Consider the following 22451-nt stretch of genomic DNA (forward strand, 5'->3'; position numbering starts at 1 on the left):
TCGAAGCATAGGCCATCACCTTGCTTTCTTGCATTAATACACATCCCAAGCCATTATGAGATACATCACTATACACTACAAAGTCCTTGCCAGACTCAGGTTGGACTAACACTAGAGCTTCTGTCAAAATCTTCTTTAACTTTTCAAAACTCTCTTGGCATTCGTGAGTCCAAGTAAATTTTACTTCCTTTCTCAATAGCTTAGTTAGGGGTAATGCTATTATTGAAAAGTTTTTAACGAACCTTCGATAATAACCAGCTAACCCTAGAAAACTTCAAACTTCTGACACATTCTTTGGAACTTCCCACTCCAGAATAGCTTTAATCTTTTGAGGATCCACTCGAACTCCTTCTGTAGAAATTACATGTCCAAGAAATGCCACTTCATTCAACCAGAATTCACATTTGGAGAATTTAGCATAAAACTTCTTGTCTCGTAAATTCTATATGACAATCCTCAAATAAGAACTATGCTCTTCCTCTGACTTTGAATATATTAAAATATTATCAATGAAAACCACTACGAACTGATCCAAATAGGGTTGAAAAATTCTGTTAATTAAATCCATGAAAGCAGCTGGTGCATTCGTAACTCCAAAGGCATTCCGATAAACTCATAGTGACCATATCTTGTTCTAAACGCCGTCTTTGAAACATCTTTCTCTTGAATCTTTAATTGATGATAACCCGAACGTAGATCAATTTTGAGAACACTGAAACTCCCTTTAATTGATCAAATAAGTCATCAATTCAAGGAAGTGGATATTTATTCTTGATAGTCACTTTATTGAGTTGCATGTAGTCGATACAGAGTTACATTGATCCATCTTTCTTCTTAACAAACAAAACTGGAGCTCCCCAAGGTGATACACTTGGTCTAATAAAACCTTTGTCCAATAATTCCTGTAATTGAATCTTTAATTCTTGCAACTCTTTTGGAGCCATTCTGTATGGTGCCATTGCAATGGGCGTTGTTCCCGGCATTATCTCAATCTGAAATTCTACCTCTCTGTCCGGAGGAAAACCTGGCAATTCTGCAGGAAATACATCAGAGAACTCTCTCACGATAGGAATTTCTTCAATCTCTTTGTCTTTGGCTATTACATCCAACACACTAACAATGAACCCTTGACATCCTTGTAACAGTAACTTCTTTGCCGTCATCACTGAGATTACATTTGCCAATGGATTCCACCCTTCACTAAACACCACGATTTCTACCTCTTCCGGACTTCTCAACGTTACTCTTTTCAGTCTACAGTCGACATTAACATAATAACGATATAACCAATCTATTCCCAGTATCACTTCAAATTCTTCAAAAGGTAATTCCATCAAATTAGCAGGGAATTCAATTCCCTGAATTCATATAGGACACCCTCGACTCACCATATTTACCCGAGCATTGTACCCTAACGGATTCATCACTATCACCTCATTGTTAGTAGCTTCTAATTGAATGTTTAATTCTCTCACTAACTTACTAGTAATGTATGAATATGTAGACCCCGTATCAATCAATACCATAACATGTTTATCAAACAGCTCCAGAAATCCTTGTATGAATATGTAGACCTCGTTGTTCCTGATCTTCATTAGTCCTGAGATTATACACTCGAGCAGTGGAACGTATCTCTTGTTGAGCAGAGGACTCTGACTGACTTCTTCCTCTACCTCTGCCTCTTCCTCTTTGGCATGTAGAAATAGACCTCTCTGGTTGTGCAGATTCATCGACTACCCTAGGACAATCCCGAAAAAAATGTCTGGTGTCTCCACATCTAAAGCAAGCTCCAGAAATCCTTCTACATATCCCAGAATGATTCTTTCCACAATATGGGTATTGTCTGTCTTGACTCTGGTTAAATCTTCCAGCTCCAGATCCTACTGATTGAGTTTGTCTGCCTCTTATCGGATTTGATCCTCTAGCTGAGGATACCACTGACTCCGATCTAGTTTGAGGTCGAGAACCAGCATCTCTGCCTCTTTTTGACGGTGCGGAACTCGAAGAAGCACCCGTTCTCTTGACTGTTTGAGTCCTTGAATTTTCAAATCTCTTGTTCTGACCTCTTTCCAAAGCTTTGGCACGATTGACTACCTCTTTAAACGAGGATAGATTCAATATAAACATTATTTTCTTCAACCGAGGACGTAACCCCTCTACGAACCATTCACAAGCATCATTCTCAGTAGAATAAGCTCAGCAGCAAAGCGGCTCAACTTATTGAATTCACACTCGTACTCATATACAGTGTGATTTCATTGCTTCAGATTCATGAACTCTTGCTTCATTTGTCTAACAAATTGATCTCCGATGTACTTATGCTTGAACTCTTCTAAAAACAAGGACCAAGTTACTTGATCGCTAGTCATCCTCAATGTAACATTGGTCCACCATATCCTTGCTTATCCTCTCAACAAGGAAATTACTTCATTCAGCTTCTCAGTATCGGAATAATGAAGTCCCGCAATCATGACCTTCACATCATTAAGCCAAAGGTCCGCAGTAATAGGACCTTCATCGGGTTCCCTTCTAAACTCCGGAGCTCCTAATCCCTTCAACTCTTTCGCAACATTCATTTTCAGAGTTGAAGTAACAGGAGGTTGGAAACGCGTCAATACCGCGTCTAACGTTCTAAGAATACATCTTGATCATTCACAGGAACTCGAGAGAGTGTCTGTTCTTCACTCTGCCTGGCCAGGGCAGGTGAATTACTGTTTTCAGCGGGTCTATCATCTCCCGCTTCATTTCTAGAACTACCTTGTCCGGACATCTATAAAAATACAACCATATAGTTCTGTTAGCAAAACAGCATACTTACTATTCTATCAGATCAGAAGTTTTCACTATTTTGTTGGCATGTATACCTTATAAAACACTATAGACTCCAGTTTATGCCGAGAATCGACTAAACCTTAGCTCTGATTCCATTAACTATAACACCCCAACCCGTACCCGACTCGAATACGAGTCCGAGGTGTCACTTTGACTTTTCAAACTTTGACTCTTAAAGAAAAACCCCGGGAATTTAAAACTTTGTTTAAAACAAAATACGTTAATTTACATAAAAGAGACCACAAAATACAAACTCGATCAGAGTGCTCATAATTAACGACTTATTACATACCAATACTCTATACACAACAAAATACCTACTTTTTAGATTACTTTGATCTGATCTTCTAGTAATAATATTGTTATTGCTACTTATATTCTTGCTCTTCTCGTTTCTTGGTACCTACGTGTAAATCACTTACACGCTAAGTCATAGACTTAGTGAGGCAATAAATAAACATGTAACAGTAGATTCATGAATATGCATTCTTACCATTTGATCATGATATTTCAATATGCATGTATATATTTCATATGACATATATAACCAAGTCATGCACACATGAAACTTACATTTTTGCATCACTTTCACTTTCATTTATATTTCAATTGCCCATGTATATTGTTGTTGAGAACAAAGGTATGTGAGTACATTGAGGTTGTGCACTAATGCTGTCACCACAGCTCGTATAAATTCCCTCATGGGCACCGAACATTTGTTCAGTATTCGTCTCGAAGGACTACTATATATGTCCCGTAGGACCACTACGTCCCGAAGGACTACAATACCCTCAACTCTTGGCATGCCAACTATACCTATAGCTCTCGTATCATATACTATGGGCATTTATGATGAATACATTTCTCATCACTTGTTTTTTCTTTTCTGTCACATACCACATGTATGTATAACCATATATTTCATATCATATCACATGTATCACGTATTGCATATTCATATGTCATTTCATATATTCACATAGCTTATCTCATTTCACATTGGTCATGTCTCATAGCATATATCACATATGCATATAATCATGTATATCATATCATATATCTTATGTTTTATGCTCTTATATCTATGCATATCATATAACATATATAATAACCTATACCCATTTCATGTATTCATGCACATATAAGAATCACAAATCAAATAACATTTTAGGAGTCACTTTTTACCATAGTAACTCCATCACTAGCTCATCGCAAGCCAATGTTCGTTCAATAATATAAATACAATTAAAATTGCACTCACCTTAGCCTTATTTACTTTGATTCGATCCTAATCCTTTAATTATTCCAGAACTTGTTTAGACTCAATATCTACATAAATATAACATTTCAAAACAACTATCAGAAGCCTAAACCTTAAACTTGATGTTAACAACTTAAACCAAATTAAAAAAACCAAATTCAAATTTTCATTTAGGAGGAATCGATACCTCCCAGGGGAATCGATACCCCCTGAACATACTGGAATTTTTCGTTCAAGAGGGGGAATCGATTCCCATTCATAGGGTATCGGTTCCCTCTACCCAGAAATTGTATTTTAATCCTGAAAATCATCAATTCTTCATTCAATTCTTCTATTTTAAACCTCTACCATGTCATTAAACTCAACTACCATTACCTAAACCAACCTATATCCATGAAAATCATATATAACTTCAAATCCTATCTTCATATGTAATTCAAGAATCATACTCAAATTTCAATATGTTCTAAATACAATTCTAACACTTCATATTCCTTAATTAACATGATGACAAGTCAAATTTAACTTCAAATTCAACTTATCAACTCTTTTCCATAATTTCATATAAAATCCCGTTTCCTTTAATCTTTTATAACTTCTTCATCTTTTGATCATAAGACAACTTAAGCTTTCCTTAAGCTTAGTTATCATCTAATGATCAAAACATAACCTTTAATTCAACAAATAACCAACAAATCATAAAACCCTTACCTTTGCTGTGGCTCTCTCGTATGAAGGAAGAAGAAGAAGAATTCTCTGGATATTACTTCTTTATTCTTATCCTTCTACCCCGTATATATCCCCAAAATATCACATTTTAATTCATTTAATGGTTAAATGACCATTTTGCCCTTTAATTCCTTTAATAATTACTAATAACTTTCAGGAAATATTTCTGAACAAATCATTGGACTATACAAATATCCTACTTAAATCACCAAACTTTGAAGTTTTACGATTTAGTCACTAACCCGTATTTTGGGATGTTACACTATACCCGAGCTCCGAACCCTTTTAAGTGGGGTGAAAGCGACGCCTTCGTGTGAATTTATTCACCGCACAGGCCTAGAAAGTAGCCTTCGGAATTCATATACCTTATGTATTCGTATGAATTTATTCACCGCACAGACATAAGGGAATGTGTCCTCTCGAGTTTAACTTAGTCCACACAAGCTTGTAATAGGCTTAGGACTAAGGGTCTGGCAAGCCCAAGGGAGCACCAGCAAGGAGAACTCGAGTGCCTTTTTAGAACCTAAACCAGGAGAGTGCATGAAATTAGAGCCCACTCCAAAACCTCATTCCAAACCCTATGCTACTTTGTTTCCGGCTTTATTTTCTGTTCAAAGCATGCAAACTAGACAAATATGCGGTTAGAATTTGTTTGAAATTAGCATACGGGATAGAGATCATGTCGGGTATGAATTAAAGCATGTGGGGTAAACATCATGTGGGGTAGGACTTTTATTTTTCATGATTGTTTTTTGATTATTTTCACCTCACTAACTCTTTTCATTTTATTTTATTTTATTTTCATTACTTGCATCATTTAAAAGGGTGTTGATCCATCAAAAACGTGTTTGCTAAACATGAATAATATGTATTAATGGACAAAGGGGTTGTAATACAAGAGATGAAAATACAGAAGACAATCTACAAGGAGACTATGTGTCACATTTAATCCAGGAGACGTGGTGCCCGCAATTGAAGAGTATATCACTATAATGCATTATGAACCGGGTCTACATCAAGCACAATAAAAGTCTATCTTTGAAGAACTGACTGACAGAAGTTGTAGGGGCAAGATGAAGACCACTGATCTTAGGAGTCACTTCAAAGACGACAATGACAAAACGATAACTGAAATTGGAGACCATTACTGACGAATTCAAGAAACATACAAATGGACTTCATATAGTTCCTATCAATTAAGGGCTCCAATGATGTATTCGTTGGGAACAGGCTCAACAAAAGATAAATTCCCGAGGTGCAGTCCTTCGAGACTTTTTTTAGGGCAAAGAACTCGTCATTTGCACGGTTCATCCAGAGAAGCCAGAGCGGTTCGACAGGTTATTCAACCGGTGACGGATGAAGGCGGAAAACTAGTCAACATGTCAGAAGTTGTCAGAATATTTTTGTCTCTTAAAAGATAAAATACTTTTGTCCCCAATAGGGTTATTTAGAATAACAAGCATTTTTGGATCAATGCCTCAGACATTTCATGCATCATGCATCATGCATTTAGACATTTGGCATTTTGTTATTTTCTTCGCATTCACATTAACTAACATATACATGTATCATCAAAAGGAGCAAATACTGGATACACCGCCTCAAGCGTTGGACACACCCCATCCGCATAACACCCGTTTGAAGAAGAAGAGGATGGAAGCCAGAATTACACAAATCGAGGAGAATATGTTGAAACTATAGAAAGAGCTAGAAGACAAGATAAACCAGAGCAGTCGAAATACTCTGGAAACAATCACAAAGAACCAAGAGTCCTTGGTTGATCAAATCGTTGCCAAGTTAGTTGGCCTACAACAGACCAGTGCGCCTGGGGCAGGTTCACCAGAAGGGGTAACTATACAACCTATCCCGCAAATGGTTATCTCACCTGAAATCTTACCAGAACTTCGAGGGGACTCATCTGCTGTAAAAGTGAAGCCCTCGTCCTCTGTATTTAACCCTAAGAACAATCTGGGTTATTACCATGTACCGGATTTGGACGAAGAGGACAAAGCAAAGAAGATGGAGGAAAAAATCAAACAATTGGAGGACCAAATGAAGGTACTCAAAGGAGACCATGACTACTATGAAATCGATGCCGCAGAACTCGGTCTAGTCCCGGACTTGGTTCTTCCTCTGAAATTTAAGTCTCCAGAATTCGAGAAGTTTGACGGGAACAGTTGTCCATCCGCTCACATCACCATGTTTTGCCGAAAGATGAAAGGATATGGAGGAAATGACCAACTCCTGATCCACTGCTTCCAGGAGAGTCTGTCGGGCTCAGCCATTCGGTGGTACAACCAGTTAAGTCGATCAAATATCAAGACCTGGAATGACCTGGCCAAGTCATTTCTGGAACAATACAAGCATGTCAATGACATAAGGCCATATCGAGTTATGCTACAAAGCATGGAAAAGAAGCATAACGAGAGTTTCAGGAAATACACACAAAAATGGAGGGATTTGGCTGTGCAAGTTCATCTACCGTTGGATGAAAAGGAAACCCAAAAGCTCTTCGTACAGACCCTAAAGGCTCCATACTTTAGGTACCTGGTTGCGATCACATTAGGAAGCTTTTCAGACTTGGTTATGGCCGAAGGGGAGGCCAATAGGAAACCTCTTATGTGAGAGAGGGATGGAGAGATTAACAACATCAACCATGCCAGTAAAGGTGTTATGATCTCCAAACAAAATCAACTGCAGTTGTACTGTCAGGTACTTCTAAACAAGATTCCAGAGAACCAAGGAGGGAAAGGAACATTTCAACCCTATTCCCATGACCTACAAAGAGCTTTACCATCAACTTCTTGACACCCATGTAGTGTCACCATACCCGGTGGAACCCATGAAGCCCCCATACCCCAAATGGTATGATGAGAATGCACATTGTGAATATCACGGTGGTGTCCCAGGGCACATAATTGAGAACTGTTACGCATTCAAAAGAGTCGTACAGAAGATGCGTAACTAGAACTGGATTGACTTCAATAACTTGGGGGCATCTAAGTGAGGAATATCATTTCATCATTTGAGGCATTCTGTTTGAACTTGTTTTTTTCACTTTTTCTCAAGTTTTTGTAAGAATATTTGAATCAATTTATGTTACTTTAAAGATGTTAAGCAATGAATCACATTTGCAAATTTGCAATTCTTTGAATATCATTTGAATTAAAAAAACTCTATAAATGGTTCAGAGTTACAAATTTTTGATAAAGTAACATGATTTAAAACAAGGACTTTGACCTTATCCAGAATATACCCTCAAACACCGTACCATGCTCTTATAATTAACCAATATACCATTTTCCTTTCATAAGGTGCGGACAACATGGGGAATCATTTGTATATGACAATTACTATGCTTTTTGTTTAAGACGTTCAATGATGATCATTATCTTTACAGATGGAATAGTCGAGTAAGTGAATCTAGTTTAGTTCAGTTGCTTGAAAATTGAACTCTAAAGATAAAATTTTTGACTTTCAACAACACCTAGACTATAACAGGTTCTTCTTGACAATCTTAAGAAATTAAATCCGTAAAGCTGAGCTATTCCACTAAGGCAATTGGTTATAGAGGAAACTTGAAAGCCCTGGCCTTATGAATAGATTACGTTCAAACCATGACATTGCTCGAACACTTGGCAATTCGGTGTTTGCTCCACCGCTATTGTCCGGCCGAAGACTTTGTGATGAGATGAATCCTTCAGTGAACTTGATAAAACTGATTATAATGTTAAGTTGTCCCTCTAAAGCAATTGGTTAAATGGCCCGGCTTTATGGATTCAACTAGCTAGATAACGACAAGTTAAATCAAATTTATCTAAGTAAGAAATTTTCGGTAATGATGGACTAAGGGAGTTAAGGAACACCTGTTATAGTCAACTATACACGAGCACTCAAGAATTTCATTTTTAGACCAACATTTTTTACACTGCCTTTGTTAGAGGAGCCTACAAAGCTTGAACAAATGGAAAATTTTAGAGGACCGAAATAAAAGTTCTAGTAATTGATCATGCTAGTTGCATTATTTTGTCAGCACCCAATTGAAATTCCAAAGCATGTTGCGATATTTCAAAAAAATGACATTTTGGGTTACCAAAACCTTAGAAAGGAGGCCAACCTAAAGCCAACTCATCCATTTGAACATTTGTCAAAGAGTTGTAACTCTGAAAGCATTAAAAGAGCTCTTGATTCCTTTGATATTCTTTGAACTCACGTTTACAATTTGATTCGATTGTGAACAATGTTTTACAACATTTTTTCTCCTCCTAAAATAAGAAAAAGGAGAAAAACATTTTCAAACAGAACAGTCTCAGATTTGAAAAGACTATACAGCCAATGCCCGAAAAGAGAATGGGGCACGATCGATTTCAAAGACCAGATTGGCAGACAAAGCACGAGACTCCATTCAGGAGATAACATATAATTCACTCATGTTGCATGCATCTTAGACATACTTATGTGCATCACATTCATCATTTTAGCATACATGATTTTTTGCAGCTTTTAGAGTCAAGCTTCGACTTCAGGATGAAGAATACTCGATTCGCAAGCGCCTTTAAAGAACGATGGTGGTTGCTTAACTCAGCAGTAAGAAGCTACACCTCAATCGACTTGACATATCTACTGATTTCATAATCAATTTCAGATTGGTTCGAGAACCAATTCAGATCAAATCTGGTTCAGCTCAACTCAACAATGAACAACATATTTTCAGTTAATATCTTCAAGCCAGATTTCAATTCCACGACGGAAGATATCTGTGAAGGGACTTTCCTGTGAAGATAAGTCATCCAAAAATCATATTACTTGGTTCAGACCCGCTCAAAGAAACCACCTGAAGAATTATAAATGGCCTAGACCTGTGAAGGGAGGCCATTTTTTTTAAGATAACATTTGCAGCATAACTCAAGGCTAGAAGGGTTATCTACCAACAAAGACCTTCGAGTTCGACTACGCTTAGCTCCAAGGCACATCATTTGCAACATAGCTCAAGGCAAGAAGGGTTATTTGCCAACAAAAAACCTTTGAGTTCGACTACGCTCAGCTCTAAGGCACATTATTTGTAGTATAGCTTAAGTCGAGAATGGTTATCTGCCAAAGACTATCGAGTTCGATTACACTCAACTTCGAGGGCACATCATTTACAGTATAACTCAAGGGTAGAAGGGTTATTTGTGACCAAAAGACCTTCGAGTTTGACTACGCTCAGCTCCAAGGCATATCATTTGGAACATAACTTAAATCGAGAAGGGTTATCAACCAAAGACCTCCGAGTTCGACTACGCTCGGCTCCAAGGCACATTATTTACAGCATAGCTTAAGTCGAGAAGGGTTATCTGCCAAAGGCCCCCGAGTTCGATTACACTCAGCTCCGAGGGCACATCATTTACAGCATAACTCAAGGCTAGAAGAGTTATCTGTCAATAAAAGCCTTTAAGATTGTTTATCTCGAAACAAGAGGTTGTCTCGCTTGAGACTAATTTACTCAAAACAAAATTTTGTCTCTCTTGAGACAGTTTCCCTTGAAACAAAGTTTTGTCTCTCTTGAGACAGTTTCTTTTGAAACACAATCTTTAAATATGTTTCCCTTGAAACCAAATTTTGTCTCCCTTGAGACAGTTTCTTTGAAACACAAAACCTTTGAGTTCAATTTCGTTCAGCTCAAGGGCCTATCAACCACATGGTGGAGTCAAAGAATCATTTTCCAGTTAAATTTTTAAACCAAGGTCTTTAAACCGAGAAAAAGACCGAAGTTGACTATAATTTGTCACGAGAAGCCACGTTCCAATTCAAATTTCAGATTACGGCTTCAATTCCATATCACTTCAAGATGGACTTGACTTCACAACGGAGGAGTCATCCGCAACTTAAACCGACAGGGAGTTATTCTTGATTGAAATACCAGTGTCAATTTTCAACTCCACCGAACAAAATTTGGATCCTTTTGTCTTTGTCCTATTTTTTGTTTCATGAAAAAGGACAAAGAGGGGCAGCTGTAGACACCAAATTTCGACTGATAAACATTATTACACTGTATAATTACAAATTATATTATATAATAATAATGTTTACATTTATTTTTTTTACAGGGCCCAAATGCAAATAAGAAAGCCCAAGTGTACGTGACCCAGCAGTTGGCCCAAGATCCAACCCGTGTCCAGACCCACGACCCGGTTCCAGGAGGACCTGGTTCAGCCCCAGCTTCCCATCTCTTCTCAACGCCGTATGACTCTCAACCAAACGCGCTTGGAATGGGTCAAAGCAACAACAACCCGATTTATCCGGTGACGAGATTTCATGGACACCAACAAACAACCATTTCAGTCCGATTAAGACTTTACAATCAAGTCTAAAAATAGGATGTTTACTACTATAAATAAGAAGAGGAATTTCATACGAGGAGGGGATTCATTCGACGGAATCGGAGAGGAAAGCACGGGGAAAGCATTCGAAAAGAGGGGAATTAGAAAAAACTTGTACTCATATTCGAAATCAATTCCAAAGAAATCAGATTCAAGCAAGATTTCCCAAGAGGTATTTTATATATACATATATATATATTTACATGCATGTTTAGTTTCGAAGTAATAGAATAAAACTAATGAAAATATTACGACCTTACCTTGGTGTGGCCGAGAGAGGTAGGTTCGGCGTTCCACGACGACGATGTCTTCCTTCTCTCTTTGCGCCGCAGTGAGGAAAACAAAAGGAGGAGAGGCACAGCTGAAAGAAATGAATTCACGCCTGATATCAAGGGTTTTTTATTTTCATGGAATTTTCAGGTTAACTAGGACATAGGTCATTAGAGAGTTCCACATTTGTAGCTATGGAGTTATGTTTTAATTTCTTTCAATTTGCCCATTAGTTGCATTTGTTTTTATTTTGGACTCTCTATTTTACTTTTATTTTAATTTAGTCATTTCTATTTTATTTATTATTTTTTTTCACGGTTTTAGTTTAAATATTTTTTATTTTATTCTTATTTTTATTTTTTTTAAAACTAACCCTTTTACTTTTTTATTTTATTCATTTTATTTTGTGTTTATTTTTTATTATTATTTTTATTATTTTTGTTTATTATCTTTTTTCACTAACTTTTAATTATCTCTGCTACATATTTTGTCTTAGAATTTTTTTCCTCATATTTATTTTTATTTTATCATCTAACATTTTTTTTGCATTTTTAGTGGTAATTTCAATCAATCAAAGGTAATTATTCGAATCGAATTTTTAAATTTCAATTTAAATTCTTAATTTTCGCTACTAAGACAACCGAAAAATTAATTGGTACTGAAATGGCGGTTCAAGGGTGCTAATCCTTCCTTGACCGTAACCGACTCTCGAACCCACATTTCTGGTACAACGCAGATCAGGTAAGATGGTGTCTGACCCACCTAAATTCGTTTTAAAGTGGTCGGTGGCAACTTTAAAGCATTTAATCCAAGTCGAAGCCTAATTCCAGGGCCCACACGAAAGACGGTTACGACAGCTTGGCGACTCTGCTGGGGACGGGTAAGTGAGTCAGGCTGAAATTAATTTCCGGTTGTCTTTTTTAGCGAAAATTACAAGTTTAAATTTTAATTTATTTATTTGATTCTTATTATTTATATTTGGCTATTTTTTCAAATAAATAGTTGTACTAACGTTTTTTTTAATGATTTCAGATTTTTTCAAAATTGTCATCTCTAGCTCTATACCCGAGCTCCGAACCCTTTTAAGTGGGGGTGAAAGTGACGCATTCGTGTGAATTTATTCACCGCACAGGCCTAGCAAGTAGCCTTCGGGATTCATATACCTTATGTCTTCGTGTGAATTTATTCACCGCACAGACATAAGGGAATGTGTCCTCTCGAGTTTAACTTAGTCCATACAAGCTTGTAATAGGCTTAGGATTAAGGGTCTGGCAAGCCCAAGGGAGCACCGGCAAGGAGAACTTGAGTACCTTTTTAGAACCTAAACCGGGAGAGTGCATGAAATTAGAGCCCACCCCAAAATCTCATTCCAAACCCTAGGCTATTTTGTTTCCGGCTTTATTTTCTGTTCAAAGCATGCGAACTAGACAAATATGCGGTTAGGATTTGTTTGAAATTAGCATGCGTGATAGAGATCATGTCCGGGTAGGAATTAAATCATGTGGGGTAAACATCATGTGGGGTAGGACTTTTATTTTTCATGATTGTTTTTTGATTATTTTCACCTCACTAACTCTTTTCATTTATTTTATTTTATTTTCATCACTTGCATCATTTAAAAGAGGTGTTGGTCCACCAAAAACGTGTTTGCTAAACATGAATAATCTGTATTAATGGACAAAGGGGTTGTAATACAAGAGATGAAAATACAGAGGACAGTCTACAAGGAGACTATGTGTCATATTTAATCCAGGAGACGTGGTTCTCGCAATTGAAGAGTATATCACTATACTGCATTATAAATCGGGTCTACATCAAGCACAATGAAAGTCTATCTTTGAATAACTGACTGGCAGAAGTTGTAGGGGCAAGATGAAGACCACTGATCTTAGGAGTCACTTCAAAGACGACAATGGCAAAACGATAACTGAAATTGGAGACCATTACTGACGAATTCAAGAAACAGACAAATGGACTTTACATAGTTCCTATCAATTAAGGGCTCCAATGACGTATTCGTTGGGAACAGGCTCAACAAAAGATAAATGCCGGAGGTGCATTCATTCGAGACTTTTTTTTGTGGGCAAACAATCGTCATTTGCACGGTTCATCTAGAGAAGCCAGAGCGGTTCGACAGGTTATTCAACCGGTGACGGATGAAGGCGGAAGACTAGTCAACATGCCAGAAGCTGTCAGAATATTTTTGTCTCTTAAAAGATAAAACACTTTTTTCCCCAATAAGGGTTATTTAGAATAACAAGTATATTTTTTGGATCAATGCCTCGGACATTTCATGCATCATGCATCATGCATTTAGACATTTGGCATTTTGTTATTTTCTTCGCATTCACATTAACTAACATATACATGTCTCATCAAAAGGAGAAAATACTAGATACAACGCCTCAAGCGTTGGACACACCCCATCCGTATAACACCCTTTTGAAGAAGAAGAGGATGGAAGCCAGAATTACACAAATCAAGGAGAATATGTTGAAACTACAGAAAGAGCTAGAAGACAAGATAAACCAGAGCATTCGAAATACTCTGGAAATAATCACAAAGAACCAAGAGTCCTTGGTTGATCAAATCTTTGCCAAGTTAGTTGGCCTACAACAGACCAGTGCGCCTGGGGCAAGTTCACCGGAAGGGGTAACTATACAACCTACCCCACAAGTGGTTATCTCACCTGAAATCTTACCAGAACTTCGATGGGACTCATCTGCTGCAAAAGCGAAGCCCTCGTCCTCTGTATTTAACCCTAAGAACAATCCGGGTTATTACATGTACCGGATTTAGACGAAGAGGACAAAGCGAAGAAGATGGAGGAAAAAATCAAACAATTGGAGGACCAAATGAAGGTAGTCAAAGGAAACCATGACTACCATGAAATCGATGTCGCGGAACTCAGTCTAGTCCCGGACTTGGTTCTTCCTCCGAAATTTAAGTCTCTAGAATTCGAGAAGTTTGACAGGAACAGTTGTCCATCCGCTCACATCACCATGTTCTGCTGAAAGATGACAGGATATGGAGGAAATGACCAACTTCTGATCCACTGCTTCTAGGAGAGTCTGTCGGGCTCAGCCATTCGGTGGTACAACCAGTTAAGCCGATCAAATATCAAGACCTAGAAGAACCTGGCCAAGTCATTTCTGGAACAATACAAGCATGCCAATGACATAAGAAAAATACAACCTTGTAGTATCTCCTCGGGAGGTAGATAATAGGTTCAGCCTCTTCGATTCCTTTCATCGAAATGATCAAATATTTCGTCTGGTGGACCTTCGAATTCATTTGAGTATGCATCAAAGGACGAATGTTGGGGCTGCCCGGGTGAGCGGCGAGATGAGGAAAGCTCAGGTCCATGTACGGATACGGGGCTCGATTGTGGTGGTACACCACCCGAGAAATTGAATCAATTCCCAAAATCTTCAGAATAACCAAAAACAGGATGCCACATTAGTAAATGCTCAATATCGACAGGTTCAAAATTAACCTCAGGTTTTTCATGTGTTGCAAATGGTGGGGACGCGACATCTAATATGGAACGGGAACTGAAACCCGACGGTATTGAGTAGAATGTCGGGGTGGCCAGTAATGAAGGTCTAAATGGTCATGGATTACTCGGACTGGCAGCGTGATGGTGGAAAGAGGTGGAACAATCGACGAATAAATGAGAGATGGGAGTTTCATATGTGGGCGTTAGAACTCTCGGTGGAGAGCCTTGCAGTCGACGTCCACCACGTCGAGGATGAGTTAGAGTGGGAAGCGAGTCAAAATCGCTTAGATTATCAATGATAGTCAGAGCGGCGTGACGACAACGTCCTCCAATGTTGAGCGGTGGCGGAACCCCTTGGTTTTATTGGTTGCGTGTTCAAACCATTATAGAGAAAGGAGAGGCGGTGGAGCAACGAGAACTGGTGCTAGAGAGGCGGTGTTCGACGATGTAGTCGATGACGTAGGCTTGGAGGCCGATCGGTGAGATGAATGGAATAAGATGGTTGTTGGTTGTGCGGCTGGGGATTATAAAAAATGAAAGAGATGAGATAGAGTTTTTTAATAGGGAGGCTAGGTCACGTGTAATCTAAAAAGAGAGAGTTTGACATTGAGTCAAACTTAAAAAAGTATAATGGGATGAGATAGATGTGTTGGGATTGGTTTAAAATTGTAAAAAGTGTAAATAGTAATAGATAAAGTGGGTTCCACCAAAAATGAAAAAAGAATTCCAAACCCCCCAAAGTAAAAATTTCGACAGATGAGGGAAATAAAGAATTTGTGAAATGCTATGGTGCGCCTATGTGGGGGGGTGCATTATGCTAACGTGCACATGATTCTTGTCTCTAGACGTGAGACACTGCTCCTTCATTATATATTCGATCGAAATTTGAATCTGTTCATAGAAAAATAAAATAAAATTAAGAATCTGATAAAATAAAATTAAATAAATAGAATGAAATAAAGTTTTCTAAAAATAAAATGAAAGTAAAACGAAATGGGTTGTCTCCAATCAATCGTCTTTGTTTAACGTCGTTAGCTCGACGACCTGATTTTTTTCAAACTGCGGGTTCCTCTAAATTGATTTCTTCGATTAGACCAACTGGAGCATTTTCATAATATGGATTCAATCTTTGACCATTAAATTTAAATCGAACTCCTAAGTTATTTTCAACTTCAACAACACCGTGAGGAAATACTTGAGTCACTGTAAATGGTCGAGCCATTTTGAATTGAGTTTTCCTACAAAAAGTTTAAATTTAGAGTTAAATAACATAACCTTTTGATCGACAAAAAATGTTTTAAAAGAAAATCGATTATCATGATTTTTTTTCTTTAAATATTCTAGCACTGTCATCAGTATTTTTTGGGATTTCCTCAAGTTCTTGAATATGTTTTAAAAAATGTTACATTGTTTAACATCCCAATAAACCCAATGTTCTAACTCAACGGTAAATGGCATGGTTTACCAAAAACAAGTCGGTATGGTGACATCCCAATAGGACCTTTATAAGTTGATCCATATGCCCAAAGTGCATAAGTTAATTTTAAACTCCAATCCTTTTGGTCTAATTTAACATTTTTTCAAGAATTGTTTTAATTTCCTGATTCAATACTTCTGCATGTCCATTTGTTTGTGAATAGTAAGTGGTAGCAATTCTTTGAGTTACTCTAAATTTCTTCATTAGTGACTCGATTACTCGGTTAATGAAGTAAGTTCCTCTATCACTTATTATAGCCAATTGCGTGCCAAACCTGGAAAAATAGATTGTTTCAAAAAATTAATTGTAGTTTTAGCATTATTATTCCGAGTGACCTTAGCTTCCATCCATTTAGAAACATAATTTACAGCTAAAATAATATAGTATTTATAAATGATGAAATAAAATGACCCATATAATCGATTTCCCAAACATAAAAATTTCACAAACTTGTACTCGATTTAGTGACATCTCGTTTCTACGGCTTAAATTACCTGTAAGTTGTCATCTTTCATAAGTTTTACATAACAAATAAGAATCCTTAAAGATGTGAGGTCAAAAGAAACCACATTCAAGAATTTTATGAGTTGTACGTTTTGGCACAAAATGACCGCCACAAGAGTAAGAGTGACAAAATTGTAAAATTGAATTTACCTCATTTTCAGCAATACATCATCGAATTACCTGATCCAAGTAGTGCTTCCATAAATAAGGATCATCCCAAATATAATATTGGGATTCTCGCTTAATTCGATTGATTTCAGCTCTCGACAAATCTAAGGGTAACATACATGTGCCAAATAATTAACCAAATCTGCAAACCATGGAGTTATGTTTTGCGCCACCATTAGTTTTTCTTCAGGAAATTCTTCTCTTAGTGGTGGGTCAGATGTGGAAATGGGAACTTGAATCATGTGATCCGCTACCAGATTTTCGCATCCATTTTTGTCTTTTATTTCCAAGTTAAACTCTTGTAAAAGCAGGATCCATCAGATAAGCCTCAGTTTTTCTTTTTTTTTTCTTATCAAATACCTTAAAGATGCATGATCAGAAAAAGTAAAAATTATAGCAAAAAGTTCTTTTTCTGTAGTTGAATAATTTTTCTAAGCTGAGTCCAAAGTTTGGGATGCATAGGCTATGCCATGTGGATCTTTCCCTATTTTTTGTCCGAGAATCCGATGCATCACACATAAGTTCAAAAGGGTAATTTCAATCTGGTGACTGAACTATTGGGTTGTAATAAGCTTTTCCTTTAATGAATCGAAAGAATCCTTGCATTTTGAATCAAAATCAAAGTCTTGATACTTTTGGAGAAGATTGCATAAAGGTTGTGTTATCTTCGAAAAGTCTTTAATAAACCTGCGGTAAAATCCTACATGGCCAAGAAAAGAACGAATTTCCCTCACAATTGTGGGGTAAGGAAGTGAGCGTATAATATCTGTTTTAGCTTTATCAGCCATAATCCCTTTTGAGGAAACAATATGATCTAAAATTAACCCTTTATCAACCATAAAATGGCATTTTTCATAGTTTAAAACAAGGTTCTAAGCATCTTTTAAGCACATTAGTTAAATTATCAAGACATTCACTAAAAGAATTACCATAAACCGTGAAGTCATCCATAAAGACTTTGATGACATTCTCCATATAGTCAGAAAATATACTCAACATGCATCTTTGGAAGGTGGTGGTGCATTACAAAGGCCAAATGCAGTTGTCTATATGCAAATGTACCGAAGGGACAAGTAAAAGTCATTTTTTCTTGATCTTCTAGCGCTACTGGATTTGGAAAAAACCTGAAAACCCATCAAGACAACAATAATTAGTTTTTCCAGCTAATCTTTCAATCATTTGGTCTATAAAGGGAAGAGGAAAATGATCTTTTCGAGTAATAGAGTTCAACTTCCTGTAATCAATGCAGACTCACCATCCATTTTGAACTCTTGTTGGCACTAATTCCCCTTCTTGATTTTCGACCACTGTGACTCCCGTTTTCTTGGGAATTACATGAATCGAACTTACCCAATTACTATCCTATATCAGATAGATTATGTCAGCATCAACAAGTTTTTTAATTTCTTTCTTTACTACTTCCATCATTGGTTGTTTAATCAGTGTTCTCCTTCTCGTGATGGCTTTGCTCCTTCTTCAATTTTGATCTTGTGCATGCAAGTTGAGAGACTTAATCATTTAATGTCAACATTGGTCCATCCTATAGCTTCTTTGTGCGAACGCAACACCGCTACCAAAGCTTCCTCTTCTCTTTTGAATAATTTACTTGAGATGATCACTAGTAAGGTTTCATTTTCACCTAAAAATGCATACTTCAAGTATTCCGGTTGTCGACACTGTTTTTCACCCGGGCGGGAAAGACCGATACCGACTCGGGGGTTTTCTCTTTGAAAATAGTTTCGATTTGTGAGGAGTCGCCACCAATCATTTAAGGTGAGATTGAAACACTGAAAAAACTAGGTGATTTTAACAAAACATTTTATTTTAATAAAACATTTTATTTTAATAAAATATCGAGTTTTGGGGTATGCAAAAATCCAAAAATTAGGTTTGGGAGTCAGTTACGCGTGGGGAAGGATTAGCACCCCCACAAGCGCCCAAAAATTGGTACCTAGTTGATTACCCTATATTTAAAATCGAAAATTTTGAGTTCGATCTTTATTTAATTTAAAAATCATTAAGGATGAAAAGTTTGAAAAGGATATTCGTTTATTGAGACTGATAGCATTCGCCCCCGAGCGTAAATGCAGGAGATCTATCGTGCCTAATAACTGAACATTGCCTCATTTTTAGAAAATATGATGCGGTTTTGAAAAGGATGTCGACTTATTTAGGGAATTACCAGTAGTCACCCCCTGAGCACAATCGCGGGAGATGTACTATTAATTCCTTAATAAGTGAACATTGCCTTAAGTTTTAAAAACAATGCAATCAAGCAAAATTTTATTTAATCCTAATTATACTAAAAATAAATTAAGGCTTTTTCTAACCTACGATGTCAAATTATGAAAATTAAAGAACCTAGAGACTCAAGCCTAAGAACGTAGGCTCTAGTATTAATCCTATTTGATTTTAAAAAATTATTAAATCAAATAACTGAGATGGTCCCTCGAGAGTTTACGTGAGGGCCAACTCGAATTATCCCCTAAATTAAAGACTAGTTTGAAATCTAACCTAAAATGGAGGCTCTATTTAACATATTTAATTATGTCAATATTAAATGTCTAAACGTAGTTCGGGGAATAAACATGTCAAATAATTTAAATATTGGACCTAAAAGATTTAAAAGTCTAAGGTTATTTTTAAACAGAATAAAATATGATACATTGATATATTTAAAAAAATAAATACACACATTAAGGTTAATTTTAACTTTTTTTACTTTATAAATAGATACATATTTTCTAAATATGATATTAAACGTATGACATAATATTTATTCTAAAATATAATGAAAATATAAAATATAATATTTATCGTGCTCTATATACAATATTATGTATATAATAAAGTAATATATAATAATATAAGTAAAATAAATACCTAAAACATAAAACATACTTTAATAGTACAAATAAACAATATACATATATATTCATTAATATCTTAGTGACAAAAATCAGTGAAAAATAATTTTAAATTATAAACATTAATAAAAATAAATATCATGGCATGAAACAAGAAAATCACATAACAGGAGCACTAGAATCGTAATAAAATAATAAATATAGGACTAAAATGGAATAGCATAAACATCAGTACCCCATTTCGAATACAAATAATACATACAATAGTGGACTAAATTAAAATAGTACAAAACAAAGTAGCCAATTCGTAAATCATGTAAAAAAAATGGTGACCAAAACACAAAAAATGCTAAACTTGAAGGGACTAAGGCACGATTAACTATAAAATGACTAAAACGCGGATCACATTAAACTTAAAGGACCAATAAAGTGATTTAACCTAAAACTAGTGATCTAAATGCAAAACACGCTAAAACTATGAGGACATATTATGATATTTACCCTAACACTTAAACTAAAACATGAAACATATTAAAAATGGATGACTTGACACGTGATTAAACCAAAACCCAAAATAACTTTACTTTTTCCCCTCCCAGAATCATTTCTGCGCATTGGTTTTCCATTTTCCTCTCTTCTCTTTATTATTTCTCTCAACTTTCTCCCTTTTTTTATTTCATTTTTACTTCGTGGAATAAACGATCGGTGGCCATGAACTACCATGGCCACCACTGCGAACCACCCCGATCGACACTCTTCTAAGGTAATAATCTACTCACTCTCTTTCCTTCTTATTTTACATGCAAAGCTTCAAAAAACATATTAGATTCGAAACTAAAAAAAATATTCAAAATACCTTGGAATAATCTGATTTTTATTTCTTTTCTCTCTGATTCTAAATTATTTTAGTATTTTCTCGTAATAGCATAGAGTAAAAAAATCAGTATTTGAATACGAAAATAAAAAATTTACCCTTAAAATTCTTGTATTTCTCTAGAAAAATCAGAGAGAAAATTCTCCCTTTTTTGATTACATGCGTTCGGCTTTTATAGCCAGATTTACAATGATTTTTCAAATTGCATGAGTAGTTGGTTACGCCTTAATTCTCGCAGGGAACAAGGGATGATGGGGTTGGTGTTGAAAATGGTGTGGTGGGTATTGATGTTGAAAAATGAGATGGTGGGTGTTGATGTTTGAAAAATGGTGTTTACAGCTGCCCCTCTTTGCTCATTGCTGTGAAACAAGAATGGAGCAAAGATAATAAATCACCATTTTTTTATCTTGGTCTCTTCTTGTCACGTTGCGAACTCTTCACTGGGGAATGTTAATTATCTCATGTGAAATCATCGATTCTTTGTTGCAAATGATTTCATATTTGCTTCGTTTTCTTGGCTGAGTCTTCATCTTCAGTTCTTCTAATCATGGGTTCTTCTCTTCCTGGTCTTTTCACTAAAATGTTGATCCCTCCAGAGAGGTGTTGTTGATTAAACTCCATATGTGATTAATCGAGCAAGAAGTTGACGCTGATCCAACTCCTTCTGCGATGATTTGAGTGAAAATAAAAATGTTGATCCACCTCTTTCTGTGATGGAAATCGAACGCTATATCGATGTTGATCTACCTCCTTCTGTGATAGAATCGAGCTAAAAGTTAACGATGATCCAACTCCTTTTGCGATGGATTTGAGCGAAAATAAAAATATCGATCCTCCTTCTGTGATGGAAATTGAAAATATGTCGATGCTGATCTACCTCATTCTGTGATAGAATCGAGCTAAAAGTTGACGCTGATTCAACTCATTCTGCGATGGATTTGAGCGAAAATAAAAATGTTGATCCACCTCCTTCTGTGATGGAAATCGAACGATATGTCGATGATGATCTACCTTCTTCTGTGATAAATCGAGCTAAAAGTTGACGCTGAACCAACTCCTTCTGCGATGGATTTGAGCGAAGATAAAAATGTCGATCCACCTCCTTTTGTGATGGAATCGAACGAGATGTCGATGCTGATCTACATCCTTCTATGATAGAATCGAGCAAAAAGTTAACGCTGATCCAACTCCTTCTGCGATGGATTTGAGCGAAGATAAAAATGTCAATCCACCTCATTCTGTGATGAAATCGAATGAGATGTCGATGCTGATCTACCTCCTTCTGTGATAGAAACGAGCTAAAAGTTGACGCTCATCCAACTCCTTCTGCGATAGATTTGAGCGAAGATAAAAATGTCGATCCACCTCCTTCTGTGACGGAATCGAATGAAATGTTGGTGTTGATCTACCTCTTTCTATGATAAAATCGAGCAAAAAGTTGACGCTGATCCAACTCCTTCTGCAATGGATTTGAGCGAAGATAAAAATGTCGATCCATCTCCTTCTGTGATGGAAATCGAACGATATGTCAATGTTGGTCTACCTCCTTATGTGATAGAATCGAGCTAAAAGTTGACGTTGATCAAACTATTTCTGCGATGGATTTGA

The 22451-nt window shown here is 36.6% G+C and overlaps 1 protein-coding gene across 1 annotated transcript in view; it reads left to right on the forward strand.

Moving 5' to 3' along the window:
• LOC120188496 (BURP domain-containing protein BNM2A-like) overlaps positions 1-21244 on the forward strand; it is a 29318-nt gene extending 8074 nt beyond the window's left edge. Inside the window, exon 3 of the mRNA XM_039191906.1 lies at positions 21215-21244. The gene's annotated coding sequence lies outside the window, so the exon portion shown is untranslated. The remainder of the gene's footprint in view (positions 1-21214) is intronic.
• Positions 21245-22451: the final 1207 nt, after the last annotated feature.

This window comes from Hibiscus syriacus, unplaced genomic scaffold (assembly GCF_006381635.1).
Source record: "Hibiscus syriacus cultivar Baekdansim isolate YM2019G1 unplaced genomic scaffold, ASM638163v2 tig00116945_pilon, whole genome shotgun sequence".
Taxonomy (NCBI): domain Eukaryota; kingdom Viridiplantae; phylum Streptophyta; class Magnoliopsida; order Malvales; family Malvaceae; genus Hibiscus; species Hibiscus syriacus.